At 31.5% G+C, this 25000-nt stretch overlaps 1 long non-coding RNA gene across 2 annotated transcripts in view; it reads left to right on the top strand.

Annotated features, from left to right (window-relative positions):
• LOC145248844 (uncharacterized) overlaps nt 1-25000 on the top strand; it is a 1349369-nt gene that overhangs the window by 427973 nt on the left and 896396 nt on the right. For both annotated transcript variants that reach the window (XR_013863417.1, XR_013863416.1), the window contains exon 2: nt 6963-7014. This is a non-coding gene — a long non-coding RNA (uncharacterized LOC145248844). The remainder of the gene's footprint in view (nt 1-6962; nt 7015-25000) is intronic.

Genomic DNA, 25000 nt, shown 5'->3' with positions numbered 1-25000 from the left:
TGCTCCATTTTGTTTGCCACCAATACCCTGGCATGTTTATTTACTGAGGTTGAATGAATTCAATAGATTATATTTTAAGAGGATATTGAACATTGAATTGGCGCGTATAAGATCTTTGCATTCCGAAAATTGACCGTCCATTCTCAAAGTGAAATTCAATTATCCTCAATCGTTGTTCTGTTGTAAACTTATCGATAGAAAAAAGACCCAAAGATTCTATTTTATAATTCTGAAAAGAGAAAAAAAATATATGTTAATAGAAAAAAGTTATTGAATTTTTTAAATGTAAAATGACTTATGGGCCACCCCGTATATATTGGGGCCCTGTCGGTGGGGCATAAGAATAGGCCGACTGCCCCCCCTGCAGAGGGTAAAAGTCCCTCAATGGGGGTCCTGGATATGACCTTAAACTATATCCAGTGGTGAGGCCCCAGCTTGTGGGCTTTGGGGAGTGTGGAGCCACCCTTTAATTACTATTGGTTCCAGGTCCACTCTGATTCGGAGTGGTAGTACCTGTTAGGGTCCCAACTATTGGTTAAATAGAAACTGACGTTAAAACAACAAATATATTCTATTAAAAAGATTTTTCTTCAAAATCTTTGGATTCGGCATTAAATAACCCGAAAAGGGTTGATATGCCGTAAAACAAAAACAACCAAAAACCGTCTATATTGGGTTCAATGTAATAACTTATAGAGATTGGCTCAATAATAAATAAGGAATCAGCATGAATTAATGCATCATACTTCAAGGTATCTACGGGCGAACAATGCCAACAAGTCTTCTAGTAAACTGGTAATCACATTATTACATTAGTTTATTCTTTTATGATTCAAATTAGGTGTCTCAATTATTCCAATGTTTAACCTAACAGTACGCCGTATTCTTTACAATATAACGCAATTCTTTATTAGTTTAATTCACATCTCTATCAGAATATGCAAATAAAAATGGCACCAAACATAACAGAAAGACAATAAAACTTCTTTCTTGTCTGTAATTATATTTTCCTTTCTTTACTGGTTGTTCACACTCATAAAATACTTGCATGATTTTTAGATATTAATTCTTTTAAAACATCAATTAATTACACAACGCAGACACATCAAAATAATTTGCATTAAAATCGACCGTTTTCTTTCTACATTTTTTTTTAATTCTATGATGATTTCGGAATAATTACACTTGACAAACAATGGGAAATAGCAATTTGGATTATGGCACAAAAGAAGAAAATCTAACTCACTCCTTCCTATAAATTTCTTCATTTTAATACGAGGTACGCTCCAAAGGTAATGTCTCCTATTTTTCGTATTGTTATGATGGCAAAAATATGTATTCATAACCTGGACGTTTTGTGTCTCTCTCTCTCTCTCTCTCTCTCTCTCTCTCTCATTGTCTATCTTGCAGAAAGTGACGGTGTGAGGCTTTATGAAAGCAAGCTCTGCCCTTAAAATGCACCTAAATCAGAGTCAAGTCTTTATTTTTTTTTTTCAGTTAAAAAAGAGGAGACCTAATTTTCGAACGACACTTGCATATTATATAAAGACGGATGCTCTCATGATCTCCAAATATAAAATAAAAATCAATTCTTACTTAAATCGCCGGGGAATTAGGTTAATTTCATATTAGTTTCATTTGTTGACCCTTCACACCGTCAGTATCTGGAGTTAATTAATTTCTTGTAAGGGATTCGAGCAGCCAGTGTTCATGAGTCGCAAATCGTGAAAGTCGGTTAGGACATGGAATGCTCAAGGTCCAAGGTAGTAGCACCAAGTGACGCCGGCCTTCAGACAACGGTTATAATAAGATCTCGGCATTTTTTTTTTTTTTTATAAAAGAAAAAATATCAGATCTTCAAAAAGGTTTTCAGAAGCATATTTTACATTACAGCGGCCAAAGAATATATTAAATCTCTGTAAATCGTTTCTTATAAAGGACAAAGGGATATAGTTTCCTGGTCATATAGCTTAGTAGTAGAACATTCGGATGATCCCATATTAAAGTCTGGGCGTGTCAAACTAATTTATTTTAACATTTTCTGTTTCATAAGTTGAATTTACGAAAAAAAATACCATTATAAAGTGCCGCGGTCATGTCATCTGTTTTCATTTAAAAAAAAACAAAACATCAGTAGTAATTTTCCAGAGCATTCATCCCTGTTGGTACTAAAATAATTTAATTCTATAGCCATAGTTAAACAACCCTACTCTTCTCATCTTCTTAATGTTTATAAGCAATGTAGGGGCTAAAAATTGTTCTTCTTTTTTATGATAATCGTAGTTATGCTACCCACACTGATTATTGTTATAATATATAGTATAACTATTGGTAAACTTTCTTTATGTCTAAATCTATACATTTATATACATGAGTGTATATGTAGGTACATATGTGTGTGTGTGTATGTATAGATATATTGTGTAAGGGTGCGAATTTGTGTGTATATGTAGATGTACGGGTATATATATATATATATATATATATATATATATTTATATATATGTATGCGTGCATGTATGTGTACATATGTACATATATATATATGTATGCATGCATGTATGTGTATATGTGTACACACACATACATATATATATATATGTATGTATGCGTGCATGTATGTGTATATGTGTACACACATATATATATATGTATGTATTCATGTATGTGTATATGTGTGCATATATACATATATATGTATGCGTGCATGTATGTGTAGAAAACTTTTCCCAGCTAAATATTATTAAATAGTATAATGTTATGGATGTTACCGATCTTTAGACACTTTTCAGTAAGGTATTATTATTACTTTATTATTTTTGTTTTAGTTTATTTAACATTGAACAATTACCGTAAGGATTATAAAATAAAGACAAAACGTTCTACTAATACGCTTAGCCTTGGTTTTACAATTCACTCATAAACATTCGTATATTCTAAACATTTATTCCAATCCTCCCTTTTAAGGGAAACTATAAATGCTTATAAAATTAAGAAGAATAGCATCATTAAAAGTATATAAAATTTGAGATGACTGAACAAATTTGATTTAAACTGACAAAGACATTTAAGATGAAACTAGTATAAATTTTGAAAAAAAAAACTCATTATTCCATTTGCATTTTGGGCTCTTCTTTCTATTGTTATTTTTATTCTTATCTCTATGTTTCTATTGCTCCCCTTTCCTTCCCTGGTCATGTCTCTATATCCAGTACACAACCTGACCTCAAATAAGCGAGCAGTCAAACTTTTATATGAGTCTTTTAACTTTATTTAAAGAGATATCTATGCTGTTGTGTGTATATATATATATGTATGTGTGTATGTGTATGTATCTATATATGTGTGCGTGTGCATGTATATATATGTATATACGCACATGTGTTTACCCCACTTCTTACCTTTCGCCACTACCTCCTCTCCCTACAACTAACACATCACCCCACTAATAATAATTTAGACTTCTAATGATAAGGCTTCCACCAGACTTTGAATTATTTTCGCTGGACCCACAAACAAATTTATACAAGAACTTCCCGATTCGGATATCTACTCACCATGGATTTTACCACCCAATCTGGATCTACAAATTTCATATCCTTTTCTTCAAATCCTCTTCCTAAAGGACTTCTGATTTATTAATTATTTTGACTTTGACTTTCCATGTCTCACTGAGTTTAGCAAATAGGGTACATACTTTTATCAATATTTGCTAATATTTACTCTCCTCTGATGAGATGGTAAACATCGAAACCCTATAGGTTAAGGAGATTAATTTTCAAAAGTATTCTTTGACTTGCTTAGAATAATAAAAATCTTTGATATAAAACTTAACCACTTCATTTCAATAAGTTTTTTTTAAATTCATTGAATCACGATTTCATATATATATATATATATATATATATATATATATATATATATATATATATATATGTGTGTGTGTGTGTGTGTGTGTGTGTTTTATATTTTTGTTTTTTTTTATGTTTCAGAGGTTGGATCATGTTTACGATCCCAGAACATTAAAGGAGTGGTTGTTAGTATTAGGAAGAAGTGTTTTAGAAGAAATACGAAATTCAAAAAAAAAGTGGGGGATTGAGGTAAAAAATAATAAGGGGGAGGGAGACGGGTATTGACAATATGTTATATAGTTTCATTTTTGTCCCATCTCTAAAATTCTAATAGATTTCTAAGCCAACCATTCGTCTTAGTCTTTTTTTCTCCTAGATAATTTTAAATCTAATGTATATTTACTAATGACTTGGAATTCCTGCTGTGAAAACAATAACATTTACATTAAATACAAATTTACAATATGGTTGAACATCAACACATATTCAAAAGAAAATACCTTAATACATTTAAACATTTTGCAACAAAACAAAAAAAAATAAAATAAAAATTCGTTGCATTATACATTTCAAAAGTCCGTTAACACAAAACAAAAAATTGTCCCTTTTCAAAGACCAGAACAATTAAAACATACTAAAAACCAAAAATATTCACAATGCATCAATTTGATTTTCATTTCGGCATCCTTCTTTCTTTTTTATAGTGTATTTTATTTTATTTATTTACTTATTTTATTAATACTCGAGAATTTTAAAAGTAATTTCGATTTTGATACTAAATTATTAAGATTATTATGATTATTCGTTTTGTTCTTGTTGTTATTATTATTGTTCGTTGTTAGGAAGTCTTATTAAAAGTGATTATGTTGCGTTCTGTGTTCGTGTTATGAAGAGATTCATATATATAAAATGTTCATACTTAGAAGTGGTAGTGAAGAGGTAGTGTTGAGACAGTCGTAGTGTTCACATTGTAGATATGAGATGTCGAGACATTGTGTATGTAAAGACATTTTAAAACACATGATATATAAGACATATAATGACAATTTTCACTTTACCTTTTGGTAGAATTACAACACAAAGACGACGTTTATGAAAACACATGATGGGTTTATTTCTTCTCCGACCGGTCGTGGTTTTCTTAGTCAAGAATTCAAAGTTTTACATTCTATGTTTCAAAGGTGACCGTCTCGCTTCCAGACGTTTGACTCCCATCTCTCGACTCCAGACTGTCATCTCTCGTCCTCAGTCTCTTTCTCAGACTCCCCCTATGACTCTCTCTCTGTGCTTAACTCTAAAGTCTCTAACTATATCGAGAACGTCCCATTTTCCATGACGTCATACACATGTTAAAACATGTGTCTTCTTTCACGTGTTCTGGAAATGCGTGTCCAAAACTATATATATATATATATATATATATATATATATATATATATGTGTGTTAAGGATGATTGGTAAATTTGTAATACCAATCGAAACTTACGCGCTCGACAGTAGTACAATGCCCGGCCAATACAAAGCCACACGTATTCGACGAAAGCTTCTCCAAAGGTAATGTCTCTTACTTATTAACTACAACAATACAATGCTGAAGACCTACGAACAGACTAAGTAAAATTTAAATGAGCAATTATTTGTGCTTCAAAATATATTTTTAACATAGTCACTACCATTCTCAATGTACCTTTGCCAACCTCTTTTAATGCATCGGTTGCAAAAAAATCCAGAGCTCATTTTATCTATTTCGCAACTATGAACTTGTCCAACACATCTCGTAACTATGATGACATTAACTGCACCCGCTTCGTAAACGTTAAACGGGCGCTGGTAAATTTTAATAGGCCAATTATTTTCTTAATCTAAGAATTCAATGACACATCTCTGTATCTGACGCAGGTTTATGCGAGAGGTGGTTTTCTTATAATGTAATAGCGTAAATCATTGCAACAGAGAGAGATGGAACTTTCAGGTCATGGATGTACGAGTTCCATCATGATCATAGCAGTGCAATTTGTATTCCCAATTAATCAATTCGGGCGTAAGAAAAATGTATGAGGCGTTACGTTTAGAACGACTAATATCAGAAGCCCGAATTTTAATCCTCGGGTGTCTAAAATCCAAATGCCTAAACTCGGTTTCGTGCACGTTGTATATGCATACACACGCATACATTGATAAAAACGTACTTATATTTGAACCAGTCAGAGGATATATATTATTTAATTGGAATTAATGTATTTTATCGCGGACTATTATCATTATCTTTCTTAGTTGTTGTTTCAGGACGTTTCGCACAACTATTGCTCTGACCTTCATCGGGTGGAAACTGCGACGGGATAGGAACTCCGAATCTCATAATCTTATTATCAGCAATTACTGCCTTCCATAGTTGTTGTCGTCTCACCAGGTTTTGGCCAAGTAAGACTTTGGCCGGATTCAAATAGGATTGAAACCGCTATCTTCAGACAATTCTCACATGAAAACGTCGTAAAACAACATCTAAGAAAGATGAGGATAATAGCCCGCAATAAAATAACTCAATAAAGTAATGCTCATATCAATAATGAATTCCAATTAAATAATTTATCTCTTCAATTACTCATAACAGCAGCATCTATGGTTTCCTTGTGCTCTGGGAATAACCAAAAGTCACAGAGACCAACCTATGCCGAATAGTCTGTGACGAGGATGGAGTTATGGATTGCGTCATTAACGCTAATCCTCCGTATTTTCAGTTCTTCGCAAAATAATAGTTTCCACACTGACATTAAACTGTGAACTTATTGCCTCTATAGACACACGACTGTACTTATCCTTGTAATTATCTATTTGGTCAACTAACTCTAGTGTTCTGACTTCTTTATTCCCCATATACCTCTCATTATCTCCCACAGATTTGCCTTCCTTTAATCCCTCATGCCACTCAATAACTGATGTTCAATTGATGCAAGATTGTCCCAAAACAATCCGAAGAATTCTTTACGTTCCTGTAGCATTTTTTAAAAACATTAGTGCGTTTCTTGTTTATGCGTTTTATTTTATCGTTTACTTTGATTATTTAAAATTGTTTCATATTTGTAAATAAGTTACATTTTTTGTTAATTCCAGATTCACATAATTCTTGAATGAGAGACGATTGTTCAACGGTTGGATTACTAAGGTGTAAGTAGTCTTGATTATTTTTATAACGTTTGTTGGCTTATCTTTTTTTTTTCATTTTTACATTACATATAGTACACATATACATCTAAACGCACACATATACATATACATACGCATAAACATACATATTATTCTATATATATGCTATCTATTTTTAACATATTTTATAGCAATTTCAAGGAAAGTATGTAAATCTATATTAAAATCTATTAAATATTTTTAATTCTTCAATGCACCTACTAAAAACATATACGAACGGGCACACACACGTACACATATCTGCATGTGAGTATACATGTGTGTGCAAGTAAAAATATGCCAAGTAAAAAACGTAGAATTTCACGACGTTGTTGATAGTGCCTAATTAATGTTTCCTGATGGAATGTTTTAAGACTTTAACAGTAGAATGTTTCATCGCCCCAAATAGTAATTTTGTTTAGGTAAATAAGAAATATATATATATATATATATATATATATATATATATATATCACTGACCCACGGATGAATATATTATATGCATATATATAAATAAATATATCATATATGTATATATATATATACATATTTTAAAATTAAATAGAAATTATATAAAATTAATTGGAAAACTAGTTTATTGAAATAAACAAGTTTATAGGTTTTATAATCAATTTACGATAAAACTCCGGATTATTGTACAAAGATTGATTATGATTCAGAACTGTAAAGACAAATATATAAACACGTATACAAATTAAACTTTTTGAATATAAATATATGTATGATCTGAGGGTATTCTTTTCCAGAGGATCAGTAACTAATGAAGTGTAACTAAGTTAATGCAAGAGTGCTCAGTACCAGCGAGTAGCAGAGTATACTCTTTATTTAATTGTACATGAGCTATATAAAAAGTTTTATTATCGACTTACTATTATATATATATATATACATATATATATATATATATATATATATATACAAGATTATTTAGTTATCTTTATAAGCGATACTGTGATTTTTTTTTATTTTTAACTCTCTGTGTGCTTTAAAGAAAAGGTGATCTGCCCTTTGTTTATATCCTAGTCGGCCCAACTTTCTGGGACGTATTATTTGTAATTAATGTATTATTTGCATATTTATTTAAATATTTTCTACCTGCATAAAATTAAGTTATCTATAGGCATGACATGTTTCGAAGTTTCACTTCTCATTAGTATAGCTAAACTTATTGAGACTCAAACTCACCACTGCTCGATAGTTTTCCACCGGACCACGAGATCCCAAAAATATGCACATACATTTATACACTTTATTCTTTTTTTTTACATTAGCTGTAATATGTTACTAAACAGTCATGGGCATTTTGCTGTAAAGAATCATTAATTGGAACAAATTATCATTTGTCGATTTTCAACTTCCCACTAAATTTCAATGGTAATTTTTTTACAAATCAGTAAAATACTAATAACTGTGTAGCAGTATATTACTGCTTATATCAAAATAATATATATATATATATACACACACATACACACACAACTATATATATATATATATATATATATATATATATATATATATATATATATATATATATAGTTGTTTTATAATTCTGTCGTCGCACTTCAAATTGACCCCATCTATATATATAAAAATGTAAATTTGGTTCGTTCCAAACGAATAAAACCATATTTCTACGTTACCAATTTATTTAAAATTTTCAGACTACCCATCTTTAGAGTCGATGCATGTTTTTATGTTATTAAAATAAATTTACCTCGCGAATTATTAAAATATTAAATAAAATAAATATATTTTTTTTTAACCGTGGTGCGAATCTGTTCTGTTGATAAAACTGAACTTTCGGTTCGATTCATTTCACAGCCACGAATTGACGAAAGATTTCATTTTCTGTTTAGTAAGTAAAAAAAACAACAAAAAAAAAAACATAATTCATTTGTTTATCTTCCAATTTTTTTATTTACACATTTTTCTTTATTATATAAGGCCAAAAAAAAGTTTGTCGCTTGCTTTTTGAGTTTTTTGTTTGTTTTTCGATATAAGATTGGTTGGAATAAAAAAAAAACACGATTTAAAAAATAGCGCGGATCACTCTCTGCATTAGCACCGAAAAATGTTACTAAACATTTATTAATAATTTCTCACTTTTACAAACATTTGATTTTAAATTTCTTTTTAAATGACGACTTTATCGACTTTTTTTTAAATATCCCCCCCAATGGTGTTTATTCCGAAATCCGTTCTAAACATTTGTGGAGGTGGACCTAATGTAAAAATAAATAAATAAATAAATAAATAAATTTAAAAAAAAAATATATCATTTACTGATAACTTCTCACTTTTACAAATATTTTTTTTAATTTACATGCGCGGATGAACAAATTGTTGAATCGTGCGAAAACAAAACGTTTTTGCAATAAACTTCGGGAAAATTTTTTGGGTAAATATTTACATTTGCGTCCACCTCCACAATTTTCTTTTTTAAATGACGACTTTTATTGATAAATAAATTTACTTCTCCGCAGCTTTTATTGATAAATAAATCTACTTCTCTGCCACGGGCACTGAACCCCCTCCTTTTTTTTAAATAGTATTTTCGGGTGGGTATGCTGACAACAAATATCAGTTAAATTTTGCAACACCCCCCCTCCAAAAGTGGTGTTTATTCCGGAAGCTGTTCTTAAGATAAGGAGGTTGGGGGGATTCCAAGGTGGACCTAATCTAAAAAAAAAAAAAAACAAGTTTTTTATGCGCACATAAGCAACTATTTCTTATTAACTTTTTTTTTTACTTTTTTATTTAAAAATTACTAAATTTCAATGAATAGAATATTAAATCATTTATTATTAATATGTGTTTTTGGTTTTGTGTTGAATGGAATTTATTTTTTCATTACAACAATAATGAACCAATTTAAATCTTCCTGCATGCGTTTAAGGGTTACGAAATTATCAATAAATCGTTTAGTTACTAAGCCAACGTCAGTAAATAAAAAAAGGTTACGTGCACATGAATTAGCCTTGACTAGGGGGGGCTAAGGGAGCGACCATTAAATAATTATGCTGGTCGCCATGGAACTCAACGCCCAAGGAGTACCTAAAGTGGCACTTATGCACTTATGTTATCGTGCTATTTTTTAAAATTGTATTTTCATGTTAAATTCAAATTTTACAATATGTTTTTCTTTTATTAATTTGTTAAGTGAAAGTACAGATAACCCGGTCGGTTTGTAATGTGAGGAAAATCTACCCCCCCAAAAAAGGGGTACTCTGGATAATAACAAAACATTAAAATTGCCTCAGTCTCGAAAGATATCTTCTCTACTGAACGAGGAAAAAAACGGTGAAGTGTAGTTCACCTTCTGTTTCTCTCCCCCTTTCTCTTCCTCTCTTAATATCTCTCTATCCATCTCTCCCTCTCCCTCTCTCAATCTCTTTCTCTCTGTATCACCCTCTCCATCTCTCTTTGAGCCCCTTTCTCTCTCTAACTCCCTCTATCTCTCTCCTTTCCTCTGTCTCATCCCTCTCTGTTTCTAACTCTCCCCCTCTCTCTGTTTATCTATCATTCCCTTTATGTCTCTATCTCCTTCTCTTTCTCTATTTTCCTCTCACTTTCTCTTTCCTATGTATATATTTTCCTCTCTATCTGTCCATCTCTAATCCCTCATACTATTTTAGTCTCCTAAATAAATTACAGTGAATAAGGCATTGTCAAAACATGGATAACTCCTATTTTAGTCACCTAATTTACTGACTGTGAGAATAGAAGTTATTTGGAAATTACTGCTACCTTGAACAGCACCAGAATGAAATGGTAAAACCTTTCTAATTAAATTGATTTTGGCAGCCATTTGGTAACAAAATGACATAGCCTAAGCCCTTGCTGCATGAGGAATACCTGCGACCTTGCTGCCAAGTAGAAGAATTATTTATTCTACTTTAAAACGTTCACTTTTTCAAAAATCTCATGTTAGACATCTCCTAAACATCCAATATGGGGAAAAATATTGCAGAAATGCAAACTTATTGTTTAGGATGAATGCACAATGGTACGCAAAAAATCACTTGAGGCTCTTGGTCGATCCTTGCAAAATTTGCGTGGCAATGTCAGGCCATTTGGGAATGCAGTAATATTGCTTGCAGGAGATTTCAGACAAATGTTACCTGTTATTCTTCAATCAACACCAGCAGATGAAATAAATGCTTGCCTCAAATACTCTACTTTTTTGTTCCATGTGAAGACATTAAACTTAACTCAAAATATGCATGTCCAGTTGCCGACTGTTCGATCCGCACAAAAACTTTTGCATCACTTGTAGGAAATTGGGTACGAAAAAGTGCCAGCTGATCAGAGTTAAGGGCAAAATTCTTTGACTTTTAACTTCTGTAATTTCTGTAATTTTATTTCACCAAAAGAATAGTTAGTTTAAAAGGTGTTTGCAGATATTCAAATTATAAGAATTCCATTTGACTGAGTGAATGAGCTATTCTTGCAGGTCAATAGAAAGATGCCCATGAACTTAATGCTATTATTCAATGTAAAATTCCAAGTGAGGTAGTCAAATACAAATCCATTGACACTGTTGTGAAAGCAGATAAAGTGGCTAATTATCCAACAGCTATATTTGCCAGGGATGCCACCGCATGTATTGCAACTGAAATTTGGTGTACTAATTATCATGTTGTGAAATATAAACATATCCAAGCTTTGCAATGGCACATAGCTTGCAGTAAAATAAAATAACAAACCATATCATAGAAACAACAATCTTAACAGGACCTTTCACAGATGAATATATCTTCATTCCATGCATTCCTATGATTCCACCGGATACATCATTACACTTTAGGAAATTGAACTTTCCAATTTTATTGTCATTTGCAATAACCATCAACAAAGCACAGGGAACAATCTTTACAATTGTGGGCCTTACAGTTACACACCGACTGTTTTTTCACATGGACAATTTATATTACGTATTTAAGAGTCACCAAACCGGAAAATCTCTATATCAGCTAAGAAAATGGAACAACAAAAACTGTGTACCCATGCAAAATAGAAAATTAAACCTATAAGAAACATGCTTTTTCTCATTTTGGAACTTTTTCCATTGCGCCAATTTGAGCCACAGCAACGCGTGGCAGGGTACAGCAAGTTACTTTATATATTTGTAATTATCATTTCCATGTGTACTACCGATGTTCTCCTTACGAGAATGTTGTTCAACAATCTCTAGATATATTTGAGACGAGCAGACCGACTAGCCTTTGCTTGGTCGAAACTCAAATTAAATATGATATTCATTATTTTTTTCAGATTTTATATTTATTATTATAGAGTAAATTATGTATCAATGCTTATATTTGATTTGATATATAGTAATGATTCTAAAAGGTAAAATAAAAACAGGAACTGACATTTCCTATGTAGTAATCGAAAAAAAAGCATGCACCGCACCAACCTTTATTGTAAACATTTTAGCTATTTTAAGTTGGGAGAGAAATAGTTTAAGCAATGACATAATTTAAACGTACAAATGTATATTGTCGCATACGTACCGGCACACTTTTGGTAGAACTGACAAAGTTCAATATTTTTTTAATGTTAGCTGCTACTTTTACAGGACAGAGAATTAATTCCACATGTCCAAATATTTTATAGACAACACTACAGATTAGCAATTGATTGACAGATGAGTTTGTAGGGAACCTTCCTCAGACAGACGGAAAAGCTTACTATATATATATATATATATATATATATATATATATATATATATATTTAGTAGAAATGGTAATTAATAAAAACTGGAGAAAGTGCTCAATACTGTTGTAGAGCAAATATGCGTTTTATTTTTTATTACCGTATCTTTCTGTTAAGTTACATTATTGTTTCAGATACCCGGCCGTTTTTTGGGGGCCGTCTGTAGCTCTCTCAGACTTTTACAGAAATGTTCGTAGTTATGGGATGAAAGAGCGAGAGAGTGAACAGGGGAGGAGTGCGAGAAGAGCGGGGGGAAAAAGAGGAAGGGAACAAGGGGGAAAGGTGGGAGGGGGTGCTTGGTATGTCGGTAATGTTCTAGTTTTGGAGTTTAAGAAACTTGTGGGGTATGGTCTGGGAAGTAAATTTCTGGTGTGGCTGAGGGCATAGGGATACATTGAGGGGGAAGGGGAATATGTTGGTGTAGGAGGAGGGGGTTACTTTAAAATAAATATGTATATATTAAGAGTGAGAGAGAGAGAGCGCTGGAGAGAAAAAGAGACTAGTTGATTTACATTATCTCATGCAATCGTCTACTGCGCATATATTCAAAAAGGAGTTATTAAGAATATATATGATTATATACCTTCTATAAAATTTAAAACAGTAACCGAAATCTAAAATGAACTACAGAGTAAGCCGCAAAATGGTCGACGCTCATATTTTTTAAAATAAACTTCAACCGACGCTTGATTTCTTATTTCCAGTCATAGATAACAAATAATTTATTTATATTTTACTATATTCAACTCAGAACCTATGAATATGAACGATTGATATTTTTTTTTTTTGCCTTCTACTCATCCGTGCCGAAAAAAAAAGTATTTTAATTTTTATTGATATATATTACTTTTGAGATAACACACAAGATTAAGTTAATGGTAAGCGTATGCCCCGTGGGTTTGAAGATAATTATTTAACAGTTATAAAAGACTCGTGAAACTTGGTGGAAATATAGAACTCAACTCATGTTAATTTGTTCTAATTATAATAATCAGCATTATTCAGCACTCTTCGTTGTCATCATATACTACCTACGAGATATGATTTAATAAATAAATCATCTATCGGCTCAGTTATTTTAGGCCCGAAATAACCTAAAATCATATCATACGTAACGTATAATCAACTGGTGTTCTTAGCAAATCATTTCTAATATCCAATCACTTTATCAGACTGTGAAAGATTAATAAACAGTACAATCTTTATCTAGATAATCTAATTTAGTACTTAATTCTAATTTAACCCGAAAAACCCTGTTCCCGTTATATATGGATTAGTACATAAGTTTTACAAAAATATAGTTGAAGAAATAAATCTTTCTCTTCCTTATCAATTTTAAATATTTCTGACAAGATGTCATGGGTTCATGAAAGATGTAGAAATGGTGAGAAAGGAAAGAAAGCAATGATTACGTTCAAATATTACGTTCAAATATAAACAAGGCACAAGAGTTAGCACTCTAGTTTAATTATCAGTAAGATGTGTTTAAGATAGTATAACAGAAAGTTAATGCAGAAGAGACACACTAAAATAAGTAATTATTTATCTCCCAATTTGTTAATGTAACGAAAAGCGAACGGGTGTATGCCAGCAGTAGCAACAACAGCAAGCATATGCAAAGAACCGTGATGGAGTCATAACGAATAACGTGGCCGGGAAGGACAAATATAGACAGGTTACCCACGTGTTTCACGCGTGGCCCCTGAGCGACAGTAAAAGACGCGTCTTAAATATTGGTGGACAAAAATAGAGTACCAGGTGTTCGACACGGCAAAATCTTCTTAACCAAATTGAAGTTGAAGAAGACTTTTAAATCAGAGACAAGGCGTTATAGTGAAAAAGTATCTGTAAAAAAATGTCTGACGAAGGCCTGAGGAATAATTGGCCGAACCGTCGTGAAACAACATCTAAGAAAGATGAGGATAATAGCCCGCAATAAATAAATTAATTAATTAGTGTTTGTCGTTTTACTGAATAAAAATTAAGTCGGATTTGTTTCTTGTCTTTGTTCCTATACGACGAACTCTACGTGAAAAACGTATACTACGTTAGATTGATTTAGAACCTACTGGAAAATTATGATTTACATGTTTTGGTTGTCTGTGAACCTGATATTAAGTCACCGAACGATAACCTATGTAATAAGAATTCATATTTTATTACTGATAAGGTTGAAATATACATGTGTAGCATTGCGTGTGAATGTGCTATTTTACGGCACTCCAACCATTATTGTGAGGTTAAAAAACTAATAAAACGTACATTTTATACCCTGCCTTCGTTAACTGTAGTTGTGTCCTCGAGTGGTTTATGCCCCACAATTTATCCCACCTAAAACAAAAGCTCTCCCAATTTAACACGGCAACAGACGTAAGTCTCGTTTCTTCCTGGACAATTGGATTTTCATCAGTCACCTAGTTTTCCGAGGTCGAAGTCGCCTCGTCGTTTCTCATGATTAGAAGGAAAGTGGATGGATTTTATTTTGCTGTAGTTTTAGCCAACAACTTATTTCTGTCTCATCGCTTTCATCAGAATCTATCCTCTCGGAATGAGAGATACACTCTTTCTCCCATCTTCTGTATCTGTCCCCGAAACAAACTCTCCGTATCAATCTTACCCCACAAGGTAGCAATCTATTTCACATCCGGTCAAGTGTTGTTCTGTTCGACCGATCGCACTACTTTTGTTATGACGCTTTTTTTATGTTAAAACAAACAACCTGCCTGTGCTAGCAAAGTCTAATCTAAAATAATGAACTCATATTTGTATCACATCAACTAGAACTGTCTACAGTCAGTCTTTAATACATCAGCACGTATCAGAACTCAGAGCTCACTGCTTTTATTATTCCTACTCATTGAAAATGTATGAGATTAAACTGTTAACGAGTAAATTACCTTTGATATTAAAGATTACAACGACGCCTATATAATACGTAGCTCAAGTAATTACTTTTGATTTTCTATTGCTATTACATGAGTTCTTATCATAATACAATGGGCATAGATTTTTTAGTTCATTCTTACGATATGAAAAAAAGGCCAATGAAACTAGCTAATGATAAACGCATGCATCGCTTTAAGCAGGTAATAACTCTATATCTCTGTAAATGATAGCTTCAATTTTCGTAATTTAAAATTCAATGTATAGAATTTCATTTCATCTGGATGCCGCAGTACAATGGGGTAAGAAAATTGAAAAAAAACGAAATAATGGCTGAATGAGAAATCATGTGTCCAAATGTGAGTTAAGCATCAGATCAACGATCAATATCTTTCAATCAGTATCGATTAGGTTTGATTTGATTTGCAATTAATTAAGTGATGAGACACGACGGGAAGTTTTGATTAAGCTAGCGGACAAAAGAGAAAGAAAACCATTATCGCGTCAACAAACAGACTTACAAACAAACAAACAAAACAAACACGCATACATAAATACAAACACACGCATATATATACATATAAATAAATATATATATATATATATATATAGATAATAGCTTACAAACTCACATACAAACAAAAACGCACGCATAAACACACACACGCATGTATATATATATATATATATATATATATATATATATATATATATATATATATATATATATATATATATATAAAATAAAAATTACAATTAAATTTACCAAAATTATCCAAGATGGTAAAATCAAAGTATATTATAAATATAAAAGACTTAATATTTATAAAGTTATCTCAGCCAGATGTAAAAGCTCGATAAAACCAAATAGGAGATAGAGCTTATAATACGAGATAACAGTTAATAAACCATGTTAAAAAACACTTTGAATGAGCTAAAAACATATTTAATCTGAAAAGGAAACACTAGATAAGTGGATAGTCCTTAATCCGCGGAGTTTCAAAGAAATACTTTCATTCTCATCAGAGGGTAGGAATTAGCAAAATGCGGGATCAGATTTTGCATGCAAAAGTATTTGATGAAACAAGTAAGTCAAAGATCTTACTTGAAAACAAAAAAAGTGAAGCAGAGGGAATATGGTGAAAAAAGGTGATTACACATGAATGGATAGTCTGGTGGAAGATAAATAATCCAGTGATGGTAAAATCCAAGTGTATAACTTCAAGAAAATTAATTGAATTTCCATTTGCACAAGTAAAATCCAAAAATCCCGTAATTGGAAGATGGTCCATAATAATCTAAAGGCAGAAATACATGGACAAATTCACAAAAATGTGTACAAGGAAAAAAAGGAAAAAATTCCAATAATATAAATAAAAGACAAATAATATATGCTTTTAATTCTACTGCCGAGATATAATATTATATATATATATATATATATAATATTATATATATATATATAACATTATATATATATATTTGTTTTTTAACACGTTTTATTAACTGTTTGATCGCATATATATATATATATATGTGTGTTGTGGAGACGCCCACTAATTAGCATACGTGGGTGAAAAGATATAGATAAAGGTATCAAGTCAACAAGACCGGGGAGGTGTGTTCGAACGCCGGTACGCAAGACGCGTGTGCCGGTTGCTCCATGAAAGACTTTAACACGGCGTCTGCCGGACAATCTTCCAACTGCAGTACAACTGCACCTTTGTAAATATGTATTATCTTTTCGTCTTAATATATTTGTTTTACCTTTACTTTCTGCGTTCATGTTGTTATTGATACAGACACAACAATATATATATATATATATATATATATATATATATATATATATATATATAATAGCAAGCCGCCCGGCGTATGCGATCATAAATTACGCATAAATATTATGTTTTAATTAATGCACAATTCTTATTTATTATAAACACATATACCGCATGTATAAAATGCAACGTAATATTTTTTGTAAAAAAAATGAAGAAAAGAAACACCTGAAAGAAACAGTGATTATATGTGCATGTGAGTATTTTTTCTAAACAGTCCACTTCTTGTAAATAATGAAAAAAAAACATGTACTCGAGCTGAGATCGGAACGGAAAACTGAAGACAGTGTGTAAAGTACGATACCTATTAATCCAGCTTGGAACGTTCCTTTAATGTGTTTTAAAGACAACTTATTGTTAACATAAGCAATCTGCCATGAGAACGATTCACGGACGCGCATTCGTGAAACAGTTCACATGTTAAAATCCAATCATCCCCAGGTACCAGTCTCATCTATTACAGTTTTCTTTAATGCATGTAATGTCAGCAAAATAGATGAAATACATAGAAACCCCGAAAACTCACCTAGCATTAGTCTAGAGAAAAGCCACACTCCCTTCCACGACAATGTACGAACGCACGTTGCTAAACCGACCCTGCAGAAGCTAAACACCTTAGGCTACGAAACTCTGCCTCATCCGTCATACTCTCCAGACGTGTCTGCTACCAACTACGAGATTTTCAAATATCTTGACAGCTTTCTTTGTGAGTAATTCTTTCAAATCCATAACGATATCAAAACAATCTGAACGACTTCATCGCCACTATATGGCAAGACTTTTACGTCACTGGCATAAATACACTTACTTTGCCTTAGCTAAATTGTGTTATCTCGGAAGTCGCTTATTTCGATAAATAAGGTTTCTGTTTGAGCAGAAAACATGTTTATTTGATAATAAAAGTTCAAGACCACAAAAACATTTCTAATCAACTTGATAGGAATCCTACCAATTATATAACTGAAAAATAGCTTATCTCGAGACGAATTAAAAAAGAACCTATTTCGAACTCTTTTTATTGCAAATCAGCAACTTATCAAAAGTAGCATTACGTATGAAACCATTGAACTGCATTTTGAAACTCTTCGGATAATATCATTCATATTGTAACACGAACTCTGATAATTGGAATTTCGATTGTTACTTTACTTCCTGGAACTTCACTGGTTTCTCTTGTGGACGTCTTCCGGTGAGCGTTGTAGATTATTTTAAAAGTGTTTCTTTCAGAGTTGTTTGTTGTTTACTTAGTTTGGTCACCCTATCTAATATATATATATATATATATATATATATATATATATATATATATATATATATATATATATATGTATATGTATATATATGTATATGTATATATATATTATATATATGTATATGTATATATATGTATATATATGTATATGTATATATATATGTATATGTATATATATGTATATATATGTATATGTATATATATATGTATATATATGTATATGTATATATATGTATATGTATTTATATATATATATGTATATATGCATATATATATATGTGTATATATATGTATATATACATGTATATATATGTGTATATATGTATATATATTTATATATGTATATATATATATGTGTATATGTATATATATTTATATATGTATATATATATGCATATGTATATATATGTATATATCTGTATATATATGTGTATATATATGTCTCTATATATATGTGCATATATATATGGATATATATATGCATATATGTGTATATATATGTATATATATGTATATATGTATATATATGCATATATGTATATATATGTATATATTTATATATATGTATATATATATATTTGTATATATATATATATGTATATATATATATATATATATATATATATATATATATATTTGTCTAGCATTTCTTTACTATACGAAAAACAACCTAACCTGTATAATATTTTAATGCTGTACTAAAAAATATAAAGACATTTTAAGAACAAATAGAAATGTCCTATAGTAGGAAGATAAAAAAATCAGAAAATATTTGAAGCACCGTTTTCAAATTAAAATCCTCATTATTATAATGATAAAATAATCTTTTTGAAAAACTAGACTACGTAGAAGGGAAATCCTTATCGAACATAAATAATAAGTATGAACAGTATTAAATAAAATACGTGTTTTTCTCTTACCCCCCCTCTCTCTCTCCCTCTCTCTCTCTCTCTCTATATATATATATATGTATATATATATATATATATATATATATATATATATATATATATATATATATATATATATATGGAGAGAGAAAGAAACCCCCGTATTTTATTCAATACTGGTTTGCTCATCAAGAAGTTGTTCACATTGAAGTTGAAGACAACAATTTTGTAGTCAATTGTAAAGCTTGAAAGCAAGAAAAGTGAACGGACTGAAATGTAATGAACTTAAAATATTTGGCTTTAGCAGATGCAAGTACAGCAAGTACAAGAATTAACAATGTATTGAATCAACAATTATTACTGTGCTACACGCTTTTTTGCATTACGTCAAATCTCACATTACAACATTACATCAGATCTGTTGTGTGGATCGGTAGAACTTTTTATCGCCCAAGGAAATATGGAAAACTATTATAAAATCATCCATGTATGACATTCAGACGTGATTAGAGATAGAATGCTTTTGTTATAGTTCAGAGTAATTTTTGGCGTCATAACATAGTGAAAAATGCATTTTGGAACCTGGAGGATGTCCATTTCTCTTCACTCATACCTGTCATTTACAGAAAGGAGCATCACTAGTCTTTTTCTACTCTATCGTTATTTTTATGGCATCTTCCTCATTGAGCCTTAATTTATGGCTTAATCCTCTGAGACATTATCATCAATAACTACACGTACTTTAATAACAAATAATTGTAATTCTTTTTTCTGTGTAGCGTAATCTATATGGAGTTTCTATAAGGTAAGTGACCCATTAGTACGGTATAAGTAAAATATATAGAATGTTGGTCCACCATCTCGACGTAGGTATGAAGTATTTTTTACCGACCAATTTTCTTCATTACGTATTGTCTCGACGATATAAAAATATTGGGGAGTAGGATAAAAGCTACCTTTCTAAATTAACAAGATTTACGTATATTTTTTTCCGACGTTGTTTGACATAATATATATGGTTACTATGTGTATACACAATATATGGTAGTGGAAAACACAAATGCGATATAAAATCATAAATCATATCGACATCCTAATATTAAACATACGTTAAATTTATAACAATAGCTTGTGTTACACATTGTAACATCTTACTTTGATGCATAAAAACGTTCATCAAAGTGTGCCTAACTACTGGTACTTTAATATCATATAGCAGACTTAACGAACGTTTAATAATATCCAACACTTTACGTTTTAAACATTGATAATTTGTTGTATTCTATTGAGCATATCAACAGATGAGTTTTTTTTAACATAATTTATTTCGTTTGTAACTTTGTAGATTTTTCTAATGAGATGGTAAACAGATTCTTGATGGACACAATTTCAAAGCAATATTCAGCAAACTGGTGTAAATATCTTTGACACCATGAGAACAATATTGTTTAAGTTATAATATATTGGAAATATTTATTTTGTCTGTCTGTACGCTGTTGACTGTATACATATAACAAGATATGGGAAATACAGCACGAATGAGATGCTGATCATTTAACAAACCACAATATGTTGTTTCTTATACACGAAGAGAAATAAATGAACACTAAATAGCACGAAGTTATGTGTAATAACTAAAAAGAAAACATTGACTAGCGTTTATGATGGGAAAATTCTTCAAAACTGCTGCTCTCATCTTGGTTGCTTTATTATATTTGAAAATAACACTGACGATAAAACTGCTACTACCTTACTGCAACCACTACAACTACTATAACTACTAATACAACTACTAATAAAAATAATCCTAACCTTCACATTCCTTTTCGTATATGAGTACTTAAGAAACATACGGGCGATAAAAAAAATGGTGGCATCTTTCTCACTAATTTATTGATAATATCATATCAAGAACACGTCCTCGTCAATCAGTCCAACAGAGGATGGACTGTTGTGGAATATTCTGACGATTTTTTCGGTTTGACTTATATGGCTTAGGTAGTCCTTAATGTTTCAGCATTCGAGATATTGTCCTTCCCTTCTATGGATATGAATGTTTTTTAGATCCAGCTTGCTTGGTAAAATCCATGTTATACGTTCTCTACATCCGTTTGGTAATAATGTCCAAGCTATATATTGGGTAATCCGCAGCAAAACATCCATATCCTTTTTCTACAAATCCTCCTGATACAGGACTTCTGATAAATGCATTATTTTCACTTTGACTTTCCATGTCTCACTGATTTTAGCAAATAGGGTGCATACCTTTATAACTATTTGCTAATATTTTCTCTCCTCTGATGAGATGGTAGACATCGAAACCCTATAGGTCAAGGAGATTAATTTTCTAAAGCATTCTTTGTCTTGCTTAGAATAATAAAAATTCTTTGATATGAAACTCAACCACTTCATTTCATTTCAATGAGAGTTTTTTTTTTTTAAATTCATTGAATTACAATTTAATTTATTTGTTCTATCTTGCATATTGAGCAATTCCTGTTTAGATGGGATAACTTATAGAATATTACTGCCAGTAATATTTTGTAAACCTACAATCTCACCTTTCCATAACAACCGATTGTTAAATAAAAACTATTCTGATGTATATATATATATATATATATATATATATATATATATATATATATATATATATAAAGTTTTAAAATTGTACTGTGGCAACATACAATGAACTTCAGATCTCGAATTAACATGTCAGAGATTCCCAAACGTCAGGACACCATGGACCCTCTAAGCAGAGCAAATGTTATTCACGGAGCACTAACAAAATAATTTCTTAAATAAATATTAAAAACATTTATTTCAAATTTTTACACTAACTAATGATACTGTTTAAAACCATTTTCTTTTTTTTGATTAATACAAAAATCTTCTATTTTTTGTTATTTCGTTTTTACTCGTGTAAATCATACATTAAATGCCTGCAGCGATTTAAATTTGACATATTAAGTATTTCGTCCTTTTTTCGAAAGGGATTCCGGAACACCTTAGCCTTACTCACAGAGCTCTAACTCCTTGTGGAGCCCAATTTGGGAAACCCTACCATAAGTTTTCAAAGATTGAATAGATGGCTTACTACTAACTGAACTATTACTACAAACATTGCAAAACGGTTATTTAAGAGTTTTTTTATTTCAGTAAATAAGAGAAAAAGAAAACGAGGCATTTGACTGAAAAACATGACAACTACCAGTAATTGTTGAATATAAAACAGCCAGTTTATTTTTTTTTATTATATTACTGGATAGTGTCACAGTATCGTAAGTATAGTATAAAATGATGGCAATAACTATCATTTTACTGGTACTACATTTTGAAAGATACATAGATTCTTGCATGTTATTTGTCGTTAATTACCGTCTTTAAAAGGACATTTATTTAGAATTATTTTTAGCTATTTCTGTAGGCAAATTGATTACAATTATGATCGTGATCTGATTGCAATTATGTCAAAGATAAAATCAATGGTTGTATGAGTGGATACTCTCAACAGGAAACAAGGACAATTCCCAGCAGCAAAAGGATCATTTCCAGTAGCAGCGTGCTGGCGTATTGAACTGACACCACCAAGCGTCCTGTTTCAAACAAAAAGGAACAAAAATCGAATCAATATACGTCACTGATTCTAGAGAAGAATACAAAACATTCCAAACTTTATAACGACGGATTTCATTAAAGTCGAAACATGGTCTATATAGGTGGGGCGATGAAATTGTCGCCCTTGAAATAGCGACATGATTTCCGTTTAATAAAACCGTTTTTTGTTGTTGAAAACTACATACTAGTTAGCCAGTTGTGCACAAATCCCAAAAGCATAAGGATCCTTCTGTCATATCTGAAAGTGATATAATGTTCAACTAGCGAGATAGTAGATGCGCCGCTATAGAACATGTTTTCTTGCTATCCAAGTTTTGACAAAAGGACAATTGCCAGCACCTTCAAAATACAAATCCGGACAGTTCAACAGTTCATGACACAGCTCGACGAAGTTTCCGGCAACGGTTATGGTTTTTGGTGTGGTTTAAATTAAGGGCCGCGCATCATGCCATATCACATTTTCGAAGTCGGCGTGAAATCCACCCTAAAGTGCACGTGGATGCCGTGAATAGTGTGATTTTCCCCTGGTGCAATCAAGTGGTCGTTGGCAGACCATGTGTGTCGCAGCAGGACCCGATGCTAATCCACAAGTTCAAAACATCGCAGGCTTGGATTTAGGAGTGCTACGACTTTGTATCCTTCCCTTTCGGGCACCTTCAACCCCAGGCCTGAACACGATATGACTTCCCATAGTACCAAAGCCAGCTTGTTCGTCGCCATCCGCAGAGTATTCGCAGATCTCTCACCGGCGCTTGTGAAAAAGGCATGCTCGCAGTTCAGGACCCGTATTGAGGCGGTGATTGAGGGCTGAAGGCGGCTACATTTTAAACTCCACAACATAATCAAGTTACCTGAACTAATATTTTCAATAAATGTTCTTTAAATAAAGTTTAAGTGTTGTTTTCTTTAGGGCGATAAATTTATCGTTTCACTATGTACTTTAAAAGTAACAGTCGTGACAAGTACATCGAATTGAATGTGTATAATTTTCTTTTGTTTATTTTAAGACACATAAATATTGAAGCACATTCGAATAATTATGTATTTCCTGATGATTATGTATTTTACCGGCTTCCATAAAACGTATCTCCCAAAAGGAGCGAAAAAAATGAGAAGCCTGTTGAACATCAAGACAACACCTTAATGATTGAAGTTCTATAGCCTGAAACGGTCCTGAGCAGCAGGCGCCTATGACAGCAGTGTCTACGGTTGCGATATCAATTAGCGAAAAAGTGTTCATAATCGTTTCTCGAACATAAAATAGTAGGCTCAAATGTTTAAAAGATTGTTAAGACGTCTGTATATCTTAACTGCTAGGAAAAATTCATACCAGTTATTATAAAATTAAAAGTAATTATGTTAACATTTGAAGTTCTCTATACAAGCTTTACTGAACATTCATATTTCTAGGGTGTTTTTGTGTGTTTGTTTTTTTTTTTAATAAAATATTAAGTTAAACGTTAAGTGCCGATTCCGACCCAACAAACCTGTAATCAAAACGCAATAAGGAACTAATAACGCAATATTTTATAATTTCCTTTACATATTTTACTAGGAGTAAAATAGCGTAGTAAAATAAGATTCAATTATCTTATTGTGGCTGTGTATACATTTTAGTGGAATACTCAACTAAAATTGGCAATATGCTGCTCTCGCGATGAACTGAATATTTCCTGAGCAGTGGATCCTAGACTCTTAAAGGAATCAGTAGAAATGATCGCCTCTCCAATTGTGCTA

The sequence above is a fragment of the Euprymna scolopes genome, chromosome 27 (assembly GCF_053919585.1).
Source record: "Euprymna scolopes isolate OS-2025 chromosome 27, ASM5391958v1, whole genome shotgun sequence".
Taxonomy (NCBI): domain Eukaryota; kingdom Metazoa; phylum Mollusca; class Cephalopoda; order Sepiida; family Sepiolidae; genus Euprymna; species Euprymna scolopes.
The sequence above is the reverse complement of the archived record's forward strand: the minus strand, read 5'-3'. Positions and strand labels throughout refer to the sequence as shown.